The 15,603-nt window shown below is 50.9% G+C and overlaps 1 protein-coding gene across 1 annotated transcript in view; it reads left to right on the forward strand.

Moving 5' to 3' along the window:
• Srl (sarcalumenin) overlaps positions 1-15,603 on the forward strand; it is a 42,505-nt gene that overhangs the window by 12,049 nt on the left and 14,853 nt on the right. The gene's annotated exons all lie outside the window — the stretch shown is intronic.

Below are 15,603 nucleotides of genomic sequence, written 5' to 3' on the forward strand. Positions count from 1 at the left end.
GAGCCCACAATTCAACCTGCTCTAGTTCCAAGATGTCTAGTAGTTGCTACCCCCAAATGTTTAGTTTTTATGTCCCGCGGGCAAGAGTGTTCTGCTGGGCAGGGGGCACCTGTTGTCTCGGCCCCCACACGGATTTGGTGGCTAATTTGGGGCTCTGCTGACACACCCAAGGGAAACATGTTAAATGAATGTATGGACAGCTGGCTGGAGTGGAGAATTCTGGGAGCAGCTGCCCAGCTTGTAAGGGTGCGTGGAGGTGGGGTGTGACTGCCTGGGTACGCTCAGCTATGGAACATGTTAGAGGTGGAGGATCCCAGGGAAGGGAGGACTGGCTTCTGGGTGGGTAGTGACAGGAAGAGCGAGGACTCAGACGTTGGGAGCCTATGCACAGTATTGCTTTCTTTGGGAGGCCCTGTATCGATTTCCCCTCTTGATCTCAGCTCCTGGGTGTTGTGGGAGCCAAGTGAGGGATATGTGGGATGTGGAAGCCCTCCTGAGCTTTGGAAGAAGCTGCTCAGAATAAACTTCTGAAAGACTACCCTGTGAGGCCGCCATTCTCACGGACCTCCTGCCAGCTGCAGAGTAGAGCAGCTGGGGCACCTCATGGTGGGTAGCTGAGTCTGGGCATCCAGGCAGTTCTAGAAGCTGGGCACTGGTGCATTCTGGTTCTGAAGGGAGCAGGATCAGGCGATTACTTTTAGCCTTTGCCCAGACCTTTTCAGAAATGTGCATCAGTGGGTACTGGAGAGACTGCTCAGTAGTTAAGAGTACTGGCTGCTCTTTCAGAGGACCTGAGTTTGGGTCCCAGCACCCGTATCAGGTGGCTCACAACTGCCTACAGGGTATCTGATGCTGTTTTCTAACCTATTCAGGCACCCACATACACATAGCACACACACACACAAGCACATAAATAAATCTTTTTAAAAAAGAGCAACAACAACAATAGTAAAATGTTCACCAGTGAGCACAAGGCCTACTTCAAGGCACCCACTGGTCTCCCTCGCTAGCCTGGCATTGTGTGCTCTGCTCCCCAGCGCTCTCCTCCCCTCCTCCCCACAATCACTGCTCCCCTCACACACTTGGCTTGTCTTCTGCAGCTCTGTCCCCAAGTAACCTCACATCCCAGGAGCAGCTAGCTATTCAGGTCCCCTGTTGTCCACAGTCCTTCTCAGGCATGGAGACTGATGCTGGGTGCTAGTTCTGGCTTCCTGCCCACTCATATTGCCCTCTAATTGGATCCTAATGTCTTCAAGGGGAGATTTTATTCAGTAACTCAGCTCACTTGGTTATTTCACAGTCAGGTAGGAAAGCAGCTCTTCTAGGGCCCTTTAGTCACACAAGAAGTAGGCCTGTGGAGGTTAAGTACCGGCATCAGGACACGGCTCAATGCCACTTCTCTTGTCTTATAGAACTATTCTGTTCCCAAGTCGAAAAAAATCTTCCATCAGACTGTTTTCCATCCATCCATTTTGTGTTCATCCACACAAATAGCTATTCTTGGTGCTAAGGAAGCAAATTCCAACCCACAAGAAACTAAGAAAGTTATGAGGCGTATTGGAAAACAGATGCAGTGAAGGAAAATAAAACTAGGGCGAGCGAAAAAGCAAGGCTAAGTGGGAGACAGTCGGCAGTGGGTAGCCGGAGTGAGCCTTGATCACGTCAGAGCAAACTGTCCAGGAAGATAGAACACGAAGGACAGGAACAGGAGGGACACGGGGTGGCCCAAGAGGAGCAAGAGTTCTAAAGTGGACAGGGTAGTCAAGGTGATAGAGGAGAAGAGATGAGGTCACAGGGGAAGCAGGGCAGAGGTCATAGGCCTCTAGGTCACTGTAGAGCTCTGGTTCTTCCTTGGCATAAGACAGGAACAGCTGGAAGGGTGCACTGAGGAGCGACATCATTCATGGCTCTGGCTGATGGAACACACAGGGCCATGGGAAGGGGTGGCTGTGTGTTCCTTTTTCAGAGAGCCCTGAGAAGCACCGACGGGAAAGGGGGTTATTGTCACATGTTCTCAGCAGTCATCAGATGCTCACAGTGCACGGATAGCTGCTAAGTCTCAGCTAAACACCTGCTGTCTCCCTGGGGAAAAAGGTGACAGGTACTTCAGGAATACAGAACAGACACACTGAACTAAGTTTAAGGGGTGGGGAGGAAATTCCTGGGGGAGGAGCCTCAGAGCTGAGCTCTGAAGTTAGAGCAGGAGTTGGCCCTGGGACAGGGATTGGCAGTGAGACAGGCATTTTGGAGGCTGGTCAGAAAGTCATGCTGAGTGAAGGTGATTTGAATAATAACCTTCAGGCATGAATAACATGAATCTAAAGAGGTGTTGGGCACGGCCGTTTCTCTGGAGATGTCATTCGGAAGATAGGTCACTACCATAGAGAGCGGGGCTGTGTCTCGTCACGTTACTCAGGGTAGTGAAGTCTGGTCATGAGTGAATTGAGGCCAGAGATCCATGTGACCTCAAGTGATATGAACCAAAAGACATCATAAGAGGTGTGGTATGAGACATGGCTAGCAAGAGGGGACAGGTAAGGCTGGAACCTATAGAAATCAGGAGGGAATTCCAGGCATAAAGGCCATCATGACACCTCAAGACATGTTTAAGTCCTAAGCCAAGTACCTGTTTGTGGGATGTGGAGCTATCGTGGCTGTTGGTTGGGTTCCTAGGAGAAGGGTAGGCTCTGTGTCCAACATGGTGGCTTCCTTCTGGGGAGAGAAGGAGGAGGAGAAGGTCATGTGGAGATGGAGACAAACACTGGTAGAGGCAGCTGTAAACTTGCTGTAAGGCAGGGACTGCCGGAGAAACAGACAGGCGCTCCCCTTTAGGGCTCGGGGGAAGCATTGCCCAGCTCATGCCTTGATTCTGACTCTGACTTTTGGAACTGTGAGAGAATTGATTTTTGCTCCCCTGCCTCTCTCTCTTAAAGATTTATTTATTTATTGGTTTTTTGAGACAAGGTTTCTCTGTAGCTTTGGAGCCTGTCCTGAAACTCACACTGTAGACCAGGCTGGCTTTGAACTCACAGAGATCCACTTGTCTCTGCCTCCTGAGTGCTAGAATTAAAGGAATGTGCCACCACCACCCATCAAGCAGAGGTTCTTTATTTTTTAATTAATTATTATTATTATTATTATTTTGGTTTTTTGAGACAGAGTTTCTCTGTAGCTTTGGAGCCTGTCCCGGAACTAGCTCTTGTAGACCAGGCTGGCCTCGAACACCCAGAGATCCGCCTGCCTCTGCCTCCCGAGTGCTGGGATTAAAGGTGTGCGCCACCACCGCCCAGCTAATTAATTAATTTTTAAAAACTATCTTGTTTCATTTTACATACCTATCCCAGTTTCCACTCCCTCCCCTCTTCCCGCTCCCCCCACCTTCTCCCCACGTCCCCTCTATCCACTCTGGGAGCAGAGGTTCTTAGCCCCTTTGAGGGGCTGAATGACCCTTTCACAGGGGTTGTCCCAGACCACTAGAAAACAGATATTATATTATGATTCCTAAGAGTAGCAAAATGACAGTTATGAAGTAGCAATGAAAATAATTTTATGGTTGGGGGTCACCACAACACAAGGAACTGTAGTAAAGGGTTGAAGGTCTAGGAAGGTTGAGAGCCACTGCTCTGGAGTTCTGAGTTTGTCCTGTCCAGGAAGCACCAGCATTAGGGCTGTTCCCTTTCAACTCTCCCAACGATGACTGCTGAGACACCTCTGCAATCTCCTTGTGACCTTGGGCATTTCAGAGACTTCATAGTGAAGGCTGGTGGCTTTTCTCAGGCTCTCGATGGAACCTCCCCCCAAATCTCCAAACAAAATTGTGCCTCCAACTTACTCTAGATGTTTCTGGCTTGCTGGGAAGGCAAATAGGGGAGTGAGTGAGCAAGCCAAGGTATACGGGGTCTTGCAGGTGGAAACATGGGCCTAAAAGGTAGAATTATTAGACAGGAAAAGGGGGCTGGTTGCATTTGGTTAGGAACCATGCGTGAAGACAGGTTAGAAGAGTTTGTGCTTAGTCCTGTCTCGTACTCGCTCTCTGGGGGACTTCTAATACCCCTTTTCTTTCTCCTCTGGACTTGGTTTCTTCATTTGTGGAATAAGAATTGAATGAATCAATTTATACTTTTCCTTCAGTTCTAGAAGTCTCTATTGTAAAAATAACCATAAGGCTAAAAATCAAGATGTGGGGGTATGGATATAGGGGCCAGAAGTGGAACTCGTCTGCCATGGATCTGGGGATATTCTCAGAGCGACAGAGTGGACTGCCCTGGGCAAAGAGCAGTTTTCCATAAAGGTCTATAGGCTAGGGCATAATACCTATCCCACTGCTGACCAGCCTGCCTTTGGCTTGCCCTTCCTCCTTCCTCCACTATGAACAGACACTGGAACGGGCGGCTTTTGTGGCGCCTGGGAGTGAGAGCTACTGAGGCTATCCTGCTGGCAGTGGGCAGCAGTGCTGGTATGACCGGGTGCTGTTGGCCTGCTACGGTAGCTATGGCACTTCCACTCCCCTGAACTGTTTGAGCCCAGCTGCAGGAGGTGGTGAAGAAGTAGGCTGACTGTGATTGGTTCTACAGCCTGGTGTATGAGGTGCTTTTGACTTAAGGGTCAGAAGCCTTCTCAGCCTATGAGAAATTTGGCCAGGGGAAGCCTCAGCCTGTGAGGTGTAAGTAACCAGGGAAAGCTTCAGTTCAGGCCCAGGCTGGGAAGATCCAGCTCCCAAGTGCAGATTTTTCCAGCCTCCTTAGGCTGGGAAAGAGGTGGCTCTGGTCTCACTGCTCCTTCATTGCTGAGCCCCAGTGACTAACCCAGGGCATCCAGAGGGAGCTGCGCTCCTTTGTCTCCCACTGGGTATCTCATTGCTGGCATCTACAAGTTAAACCATCAGTTTTCCTAGCATCCTTCCCTACAGATGCCAGGGAGGTTTAGTCTCCTCAGACTGGGAGCTGAGGAGATACGGGAGTCAGACGCCTGCCTCAGTCTTTCTCGGACTCCACCCTGCATTCATTCCTCCTTCCTTCCCTGGCCGGCCAGCTTAGTCCTTGCAGACTGAGGGTATCACTCCCAGACACTCTTGTGAGGATTTTGTGCTGATCTCTGGAAAAACAGTTTCAACGGAGCACTCCTTCTATCAGCTTACTTGGAGGCAACAGGACTTAATCTTTTTTTCTTTTTTTGAGACAGAGTCTTATGTAGCCCAGGCTGGCCTCAAACTCAATGACCCAGATTCTCTTGTTACCACTTCCCAAGTGCTGGGATACAGGCATGTGATACCACACTCAGTCTATGCCGTTCTGGGGATGGGACCAGGACTTCATGTGTGCGGGCCAGCATTCTACCATCAGCTACATTCCCAGCTCAGGACTTAATATTGTGCTTCTCCTAGAGATATTCACCTTTCCAAACGAATAAGCAAGCCAGGTGTGGCAGCACGTGCTCACAGTGCCCTCCCTCCCTCAGGCTAAGTTATATAGAACCAAGCCAGCTGGAACAATATAGCAGGACCTTGACTTAAAGCAAGCAAGCAAGCAAACAAACATCTAGGCATAGTGACGCATGCCCGTGATCTCAGCACTTGGGAGGTGGAGGCAAAAGGATTAGGAGTTTAAGACTAGCCTTGGCTACATAAGGAGTTTGAAGCCAGGCCAGGCTATGGTGCTTATGTCAAAACAAACAAACAAGCAACCAGCCTACTAACGAGCCAAACAAATAAAACAAAAATGAACATTGTTTATACTAATGATCCCCTGGCATCTAGACAAGCACCCATAGATCTACCAATGGCCATGGGATTTATAGCAATTTCTCTGTATACCTCCCAAATCAAGTATTCACAGGAATTAGAGGTGAGGTGGAAAATAGTTATTCTGTCAATTCTCTGTACTCTGTAGGTTAAAAATAAGTGTGTTAGAGACTTCGACCCTTTTCAAAAGAAGAAGAAATAGGTGGGCAAAGAAGGCCCTGTTCTAAGGCAAGCACAGCTCCTGTTGTTGGCTTAGTGGGAGAGAGGGTGAGGTTGACTTGGCACAGGGATGATTTAGAGGCAGCAGGAGCTGGGTTCTAGAAGCAGATACTACCAAAGATTCCCGGGAAATCAAGGCAGGTACTCTTAGAGTTTTAGCTAGTGAAATTTGAGTAGTTGGTCACTGAGATGGTTCTCTGTGATTGCTGCCTTTGCTGGTGTGTTCTGTTCCCTTGATGAATCATTTGGGGGCCAGAGTCCAGCCAGGGACGAGCTGTACTGGTGGGATTAGCCTTGACTTTAGAGACTTGGCCATGAAGTCAAAGACAGCCTCCACTGCCTCTCCTGTGGGACCCTGTCTCCCTTGTCTGGAGGAAAGGCTAAAGGCCAATGGGTGACTAGAGAGTGTTCCTGGATTCTGGAGGACGGAGACAGCCTTTGCTCAGGCAGGCACTTCTCTGCTGAAACGCCAAACGGCATCAGCTGTCAGCCACATTGTCTGAGGAAGGCGTCACCTGTGACACAGGAGAGGGAACTCTGGATGGTGAGAAGTCACTGTAGAATGAGATAGAGAAAGTAAACAAGTGAAAAGAAAAAACAAATGGAGGACGGTTAGCAGGAAGGCTCAGCCTGCTGCTGGAAGACAGAGGGTGCCCGAAAGGGTGAGAGCAGCGGCAGCGTCACAGGTCTGATGTTTCCCCAGACACAACCCATGAGATGTGGGCTAAGGGCGACTTGTGGGACTTGGAACTCCTGTGTACCTCAAGGCAAGTGTGCTCCTGATTAGGTATATAAACAGAAAAGACTTTCTCCTGGCATCTTTATTACTACTGATGGCTCATTAGCGTAAGTGGGTATGCGTGGGGGTCAAAACACTTACATGTTACTTTGATCATCACAGCTTCAGATCAGATGGGTGAGGAGGCGTGTAGGAGCATAACCAGTCTATCCTTACTAAAGACTGCTAAGGAACCAGCACTCGCCTTTAATCCTAGCCCTGAGGAGGCAGAGGCAGGTAGATCTCTGAGTTCAAAGTTAGTCTGATTTATAAAGTAAGTTCAGGCTGACTAGGGATACACAGTAAGACCCTGTCCCCACTCCCACCCTACCCCCAAATCCTAAAGAGATAACCTGCAGCAGAATTTACATTGAGGTGTGCTCAAAACAGATTAATAAAGTATGTCTTAGGTTCTCAGACTTGTTCTTTAGACCTCCACTTTCAACTTTGGGACCGAGCTCCTTGGTAGTTGGTGCTGAGGAACACTTAGTGTTGAGGGTCTTGGGCCTTGGTATTTTCTAGAATGATCTTATAAAACACAGCTACATACTGGCCCAGAGCCGGGATTCAGTGTTTGGAAAACTTTGTAGGTATGGTCACACCATTCCCAGGCAGAACTCTGCAGGAATGAGTTGTCAGACAAATGCCTTACGTTTCCTGTGTCTGCTTCCTCATTTCAAGAGAGAGCGATAGCCTTGGCCTTTTCTGCTGGAGAGGGCTGTGAGGAGGATCAAAGAATAAGGACTCCAAAACGTCTCAGAGCCCTGAGGGCAAGACCAGATCTAGTGCAGAGTTTTGCACCTGTACAGGAACAGAAAGGAAGGGGGCTGAGGTTGTCAGGTTTCTCCCATACTCACCCTCTAGACGGTGGGGCAGATAGATTCAGGGAGGTACGGGCTATGAAGGAGGCCCTGTTTCCACGCTACTTCATCTTTCCTTTCCCCTGAGGAACTTGTGAAACACAAGCCGGTAAACCACTGAGGTATAGTGGGAGCCCCAGGCCACAGTTAAGGGTTCTGTCCCAGCCTGACCTTGTCCTCTGGGCAGCCTTAGCCAGAGCTTCCTCCTCTCCAGCTGGGTTCACAGGCCTTGGAAACTCATCTGTCTCCACAGAAAGTTCGAAGGGATAAGGCGGGAGTAGAGGAACAAAGCCAGTGTGCTTGTTGTGGGGGAGAGAAGGTGGAGCCACTGCTGCGGTGTGAGGTCCAGAGAGCAACAAAAAGCCTAGATTCCCCAAGAGGGCTGACGGTGGAGGGTTGCCAGGAGAGGTAGTGCTGGCTTGTGCCAGGCTGAGCCTGAGTGTGAGTGATCCTGGGATTCAGCCTGTCAGGTGCTTAGGCCTCCCGTGGGCCTCTTGGGATGAACTGGGGGCTTGCTATTCATGTGCCTTGACGTCAGTGGCCAGGCCCGGCCAGCGCTGAGCTGGCTGTGTTGGCGGCAGTTCATACAGTAGGATACTTCATGGCCTGATATGGAACCATGGTCATTTCACCAGAACTCAGCCCACCGGGAACCTCGGTGTCCTCTGGTCCCTCCTGCTCTGGGCACCAACGGGGGTTCTGGCAAAAAGTCAGAGAAGGAGGGGAGGAAAGACACTGGCCTTGGATCTCAGGGAACTGAGCATCTGATGTGCCTCCCACAACAGATTTGGGTCCAATGCTTCCTGAGGTTGAGCTCTGGGAGCCCCAGCAGGACAGCTGGTTTCAGTGGAAGACTTTCTGCCAGAGCAGTTGGTTTTAGCTTGAGAAGGAAGGCCATGGGGCAAACTGCTTAGCAGACAGCCAGGGGTGGGTGCTTTGGCTGTAAGGTGTAAAAACCAAAGCTGGGAGGTGTTAATGTATATACACACACGGTCCAGTAACTGGGAGCGGAAACACGGCAGCGTGAAAGTCAGGCATCCCTTCACTATCTGGTCCTCACGCTCTTTTGGGTGATGCTGACTTCTCACTCCCACTGGAGTCAGAGATTTTTTGCTTCTTCTGTTATGATTCTCTGTGTAGCCCTGGCTGTCTTGGAACTCACTCTGCAGACCAGATTGGCCTTGAACTCACAGAGATCCGCCTGTCTCTGCCTCCTGAGTGCTGGGATTAAAGGTGTGCACCACCACTGCCCGGCAGAGGTTCTTTTGAGAATATCAGAAATAAAAGAAGAAGCCAGACCAGATCTCTTTAGCTCAGTGTCATCACTACAGCCACCATCATCCCCACCTTTGTCATCACAGAGCCACAGGAGCCTGTGGGAAGGGTTAGATACAGCGGAGGAAATGCCGTAACTACTGCTGTTCCGAGGGAAGGTGCCAGGTTCCAGAGGCCCAACCGAAACTGGAAGCCCCAGTGGGGATCCTCCCAATGCGGAGGGCTGGGAGCAGAAGCCTTGGGGTCAAACTGTTTGTCTTTGACCCTGCAGTGGTTTTGTCTTTGTGTGCTGGGATTACTGAAGATATGTTTTTATTGTTGTTGCTAGGGTTGCCTCATGGATACTTTAAATGTGAACCGCTTAGGAAGGGGAGGAAATAAAGAATCAGGAACAAGGTGATTCTAAGTGTTGGAAGCCACAGGAAAGGAGAGGAGAGGAAGTGGTGGAGACCAGCGCCTCTCGAACCATAGTAATGTGTGAATTAGTCGTCTGGGGCATCTTGCTAAATAAGTATTCTGATCCATGCATCTCCAGGAAGCTCTGGGGTGACGCTGAGGAAGAAGCTGGTCTCTGGGTCACACTTGGAGTAGTGATGACCCTGCTCAGAGTCAGGCAGTATCCTTTCCAGGTCAAAAATCAAAGGTCCTCAGCCTGTTACTAGCCACGGGGCATATGCAGGGCCCTGAATTTCAGTCTTCTCACCTGTAAAAGGGATGGAAGGAGCTGGGGAGCTGGGGAGCACACCTTTCATCCCGGCAGGAGGAAGAGGCAGGTGGATCTCTGAGTTCCAGGACAGCCAGGGCTACACAGAGAAACCCTGTCTCAAACAAAACAAATGAGGGATGGGGGTGGGGGGAGGCAAGGAGGGAGGGAGAGAGAGAGAGAATACTTGTTTTTCAGAAGCAGGTAAGTCTAAGTAGATATTTTCCATTGCCTAGCATAGTAAATAATTATATGAATGCATCTCATATTTTATACATCTTACTGCTCAGAGGACTGTCAGTTTCTTTAGGTTAAAACAAATTCCTGCCACAGATTCTTCTCAGAGACTAGAGAGATAGAAAGGCAGGGGAAGGAATTGGGGCAAGTAATATTTAGTTCCCTCATCCTGCTGAGACTAAGGAACCAGGATTTCTCACTGGTTTCTTCATGTAAATGTAGAACTTCTTCTAGAACTTTCTGTAGGGCAGGCAAGGGTCTTGATTGCTGAGAACACACAATTAAGATCCACCTTGCTACCCAGGAGCCAGAAGCATGACCCTGGAAAGAGGGTGCACGCAGTCAGGGACTGGGATCCCCACGAAGGTTCTGGTGTCTCCTGACTACCTTGTGAGCTAGGAGTGGGCAGTTCTGCGTACCATTCACCTCTTAGCCACATGGTGGCCCTGAGTCTGTGGTAAACCAAAGACCATCACTAATTTGGGTGTACAATCTGCCAGGGATGACAAGCAAGCTCACAAACAGCTGTGCATACTAGTGTGCTTGGGGTGAAGGTTTACACATTTGTATACAGGGGTCCTCTAGAATTGGTGCCCCGCAGCTCCCCATCCTCCAGGAGCTGACACAGGTTGACTAACTGTGGGAGCTAGTGATAAAACACCCGTTCCTAATGGCTGGAGACTGCCCCCGCCTTTTGAGAACCGGCGAGGGGTGGGATACCTGGAGACGGGAAGGCTTCTTACTTCGGTGAGGGAAGCACCAGGCTTTCCCTTAGAGGGACTGTCTTCCTTCCCTTCCCGTGGGCTTGCAGCTTTTCCTGCAGGCCTCCTCTTTAAAGAGCTCCAAGTTTGTGAGGGAAGGTCAGAAGGGATAGGTCTAAGCTTTGCTTCCACCCCATTTTCCAAAAATACCCAGCTTGACCCTTGGTGGCAGTCTCTGGCACAGACTGGGACCATGTTTGTTCTGTTCTCCCCGTGCCGTCTGCTCTGTGGGTACAGCCGCAGGACCTTAGAAGGGGATCCCCTCAGAAGGGGTTGGCTGAGGCCATTGGGAAGCCCAGGCCCTACCCATTTTGGATGTCTCCTCCTTAGGCCCTGTTCCCTCTAATCTGAGGTAGAGAGGCCAGCGAACGCCTGCCCTTAAGGGGACAGGCTTAGATGTGTGACTTAATAAAGCTGAGAGCCACAAGTAATCCCCTAAGTACTTTGCCTTGTAACCTAAGATTATCTGGCCTGCAAACACCTGTTCTCGCTCCTTTGCTGATAGCAGTATAAAGAGCTCGCTGGTTAATGACTCTAGGAACTGCCAAGGATAGGAATGTACGAGCATTTGTCTCATCTTGGAATATCTCCTCAGGAACCAGGTGGCACGTGCCACGCCCATTGCAAGGTTGAGGAAGGACTGGAAGGGCTCACAAAAGTTTCTATCCATATATAGTCATCAGGACCCGGGGGAAGGCTTGAAGGTCAGGGTCAGGCTTTGGGGGTTCTTGAGTTACTACAGCAGCTAACTCCCTTAGTGGACAGAAAGTCCTCTAACTCCCTAATCTGTAGGCCCCCCAGAGGCTTGGAGGGAGGCAGGTGGTCCAGAGGACCCAAGTTGGGAGGCATAACTTGGACGCCAGGCACATATGGTGCTCTCTGCAGTGGGAGCTAGCCTGCCATAGACTCTAGAGAAGCAGAGCAAGTGCCAACCCTGTGAACTGACCAATCATGTTCTAATCATTTAGAACTGCAAGTCTCTGCTGCGGGTGGCACAGAAGATGTTGGCAGTTTGTTGGAGAATCATTTCTCTGCTGGAGATGCAAGTCTAGAGGAGAAAGAAAGGGCGCTTTATGCAGATGCGGCCCCTGGAGACAAGAACCTGCTCCTTCACTACCCAGACGGCAGGGAGGCTGAGAGCTTGGAGCAGACACCAGCAGGGGCCCCTTCCACTGCCAACCGCCAGGGCTCCGAATCCGAAGCTAGCCTGTCTAATACCTCAGCTGCAGAGTCAGCTCCATCTGGGGATACCGAAGGGCATGGGGAGGAAGAGGAGGGCCCCGCAGCAGCAGGCACCCTTCCTCCAGGAGGGGTGGAGGGGCCAGAAGAAGAGAGGCCAGAGATTGGTTCCGGAGGGGAACCAGGACAGGAGGGGACTGCCAGTGTGGGGGCAGAAGTACAAGGAGGGAGTAGTGGGGTCCCTGGGGAATTCCAGGGACTCTTAGGTGGTAGCCCCGTGGAAGAGGCAGCAGCAGGGACAACAGAGTCCACAGCCACCCAGGTTTCCCCTAGCATAGAGGGTGAAGAGGTCTATACAGTGGAGGCAAGGGACAAGGGCATCACAGGGTCTGGTCACCAATCCGCAGAACTGGATGGAGTCCAGGATGCCACAGTTGCTGGAGATGAATCAGAGGCTGATATGGCTGCAGAAGCCAGGGAGGGGGCAGAAGACCAGGCCCCAGGCCACAGCCTGCGGTCAGAAGAGGAAGCCATTGTAGGGCCCGATCACCAGTCCACTGACCTAGATGCAGTCTCTGACGACACCTCTTCTGGAGGAGAGGCAGGAGAAGCTGCAGAAGGAGCAGCTGACCAGAGCCAAGTCCTTTCCTCTCAAAAAGATGTCGAGGCTAGCCCAGGGTCTGGTCACCAGCCTACAGAGCTAGTTACAGCCCCGGATGCCACATCTGCAGGAGAAGAATCAAAAGCTGAGATGGATACAGAAGCTGGGGAGAAGGCTGAGGACCAAGGGGAGCCTAGACCTAGCCAGGAGGCTGACTCGGCTGTAGAGGCCAGTGAACAGTCCGGGGACACCCAGGGTTCCAAGGACAGGGAGACAGAGAACTACCCTCCTGAGGCCCAGGTATCAGGGACGCCTGAGGAGGGCCTGGCTGAGGCCTCCTCTGAGGAAGAGGGTGATGAAGAAGGAGGAAGTGAAGAAGGAGGAGCTCCATCTAAGGAGGAGTCTGAAGAAGACAGCGGTGATGGAGTTAGCTCAGAAGAAGAGGGAAACGGCTCTGGGGAGGCTGGGGAGCCCCAGGAAGCAGCAGAAACCACAGAACATGAGGAGGAAGGCATCCAGCTTGATGTGGAAGATTTGGACGCGGGGTCTGAGGGTGGCAAGACCCAGGATGCAGAGGCGGAGGCACCCAAAGAAAGACAACAGGGGAGAGGGACTCCTGTAATTGCTCACCAGGGTAGGATTCATTCCTCAAGGCAATCCCAGATGCATTCTTTACATTCTTACACGTTCTTGGACATTGTGGGGCAAATACGGGGTGTGATAGCCCCTGGTTAGTTCTGGTAGTGGTAGGCAGGGCCCTGTCCCTCTGATCAGCCCAGAGAGCCCATGTAGGCAGTTCCTTAGCCACCCAACCTTTAGTGTGGATGGATCTAGCAGGAGGCTTCAGAGGAACCTGACCATTTCTGAGTTAGGACCAAGAGGGCTCCTCTTTAGGACTGGTAGATGTGGGTCAGCCTTAAGGACAAGGGAACTGATGTCATGTTTGCGGTCCTGAGACTGGCTGGAGGAAGGAGGTGCAGGGAGTTGGCGGGGCAGGTTAGGAAGCACAGGCACTCTTCTTCCAACTGTGTCTGCTTGCGAAGACTTCCCGCATAAGGTGTGAACGTCAGGAATCGGGATCAGGACCATGGTGTGAGAGCTGAGGCTGACTGCTCTCAGATGCCCCTTTAGAGTAGGATAGCCCTCACAGGACAGGGAAGGAGGAGGGCGGGGGCTGATGGGTCGTCATGGTCAGGACTCCGGACCTCATGCCGTATGTGTGGATAGAAGAGAAGGTGCCTTGCAGGGCACAGGCTGGGTCCTGCTATGACTACGTTTTCAGGTGGCATTCTTACAGATTTCCTTAAGCCATTTCCCCCTTTGAGACAGGAGTTTATGTATTCCAGGCCAGGCATGAACTCATTGTGTAATAGTCAAGGTGGCTTTGAGTTCCTGATTCTCCTGCCTCAGCCTCGAGGTTACAGCCACACACCACACGCCTGACTTCTTATGGAACTTAGTGGACTTTTTGTACTCTTTATGTACTTATGCTTTCTGTAAGAAGCAGTAATCTCTTCCCCTTCTCTCTTTACTAATCTGACCTGGGAGCAGGGACTCCTGAGACGCTGCGTAAGACATGCAGATACTGGCCTCCCTCTACCCCACAAGCCTAAGCTACACCCTCCTAATCTAAGGTCCCCAGTAGGCAGCTTTGCTAGAAATGAGTGACCTCAGAGACCAGGACCGTGAACAATATCCTTCCCAGGACTCATCAGGTATGGGTGTCTCTTGTTTGCTCAGTCATCGGAACAGCTGACCTGTATGTGACTGCCAGCACAGACAGGTACAGTCACACACCTGCTTTCTTCCATTTCCCATCAACACTATTCTGACGAGATGTTCCCTCAGTTGGCCAATGGCTTTCTATGCCCTGGGGATAAAATGCAGGCCCCTGTGGTGGTCTTTAAGTCAGCTCCTGGAGCGCCTGGGCCACTCCTTGGCAAGCACCCTGTGTGGCCCATCACAGAAAACTACTTTCTTTTCTTTACTATCTTTGGCACAACAGCAGAAGTCAGGAAGTCAGGAAGGGTCCTCTGCCCCCTCCCACCTCACCCCTCAAACCTGCAGACATTCTTAGGCCCTCAGAGCTGCTCTAGCCTCCTTGCTGCTCAGAATTACCACATTTTAAAGACAGCTCATCAGCTCGTTCCCATTAGGCTAAGGGCAGGAGCCATGCCTGTGTAGGTGTCCCTGGAGGGCCAGCATGACATTTGGCACCTGACATGTGGTATGTGTTCAATACATTTGTTTTATTTTTTGAAATAAGGTCTTGCTATACAGCCTGGATGGACTTAGACCTTGAGAGTCACTTGTCTTGGCTTCTTGGTTGCTAAGATCATACACAGGTGTGTGTCACCGTCACCATGCTCTAGGCTCAGCGCAGTTGAACAGATGACTACAATCAATGGGTGGGGTGATAGTGTCCCAGTGTCCTCGTTTGTTTTCTGTTGTGACAAAACACTGACCAAAACAACTAGGATAAGAGAACGTATTTGGCTTATAGGTTACAGTCCATCTCCTTGAGGGAAACTGAGGCGGGAACTGACGCTGAGATCATGGAGGAACACTGCTTACTGGCTTGTTCCCTCGGCTTTGCTCAGCTAGCTTTCCTATAGTAATTGAGGTGGTCAGGACAGTTCTTGGAAGGAGGTTCCCTGCTCGGGCGACACTAGTGTGTTGCCAGCTGACACAGAAACCAGCCATGGCAGTCACTGAAATGCTCACTGCCCAGCTGTGAGGACCAGAGTTTGATCTCCACCTCCTGTGTAAAAAACCAGGGGTGGTGCTGAGCTCTTGTAAGTCCAACACTGTGAGCAGAGACACACAGATCCTTGGGGCTCACAGACCAGTCGAGCCTAGTTGGTGAGTAACGACAGGCCTCGTTAAAAATAAAAGACAGGAGCCGGGCGGTGGTGGCGCACGCCTTTAATCCCAGCACTCGGGAGGCAGAGGCAGGCGGATCTCTGTGAGTTCGAGGCCAGCCTGGTCTACAAGAGCTAGTTCCAGGACAGGAACCAAAAGCTACAGAGAAATCCTGTCTCGAAAATCAAAAAATCTAGAAGAACGACATCAGAGATTGACCTCTGACCTCCGTATAGTCCCACACACATGTGCTCATGCATGCTCCTGTACACCTCCACATACATGAACACACACACATAGATCATGGGTCTTAAAAGTTGTATTTACATTTCAAATTCATTCAACTTGGCAACTTTGCTCTGTGTCTACCTGAGGTCTGGCTCTGCTC

This window comes from Chionomys nivalis, chromosome 7 (genome assembly GCF_950005125.1).
Source record: "Chionomys nivalis chromosome 7, mChiNiv1.1, whole genome shotgun sequence".
NCBI classification, from domain to species: Eukaryota; Metazoa; Chordata; class Mammalia; order Rodentia; family Cricetidae; genus Chionomys; species Chionomys nivalis.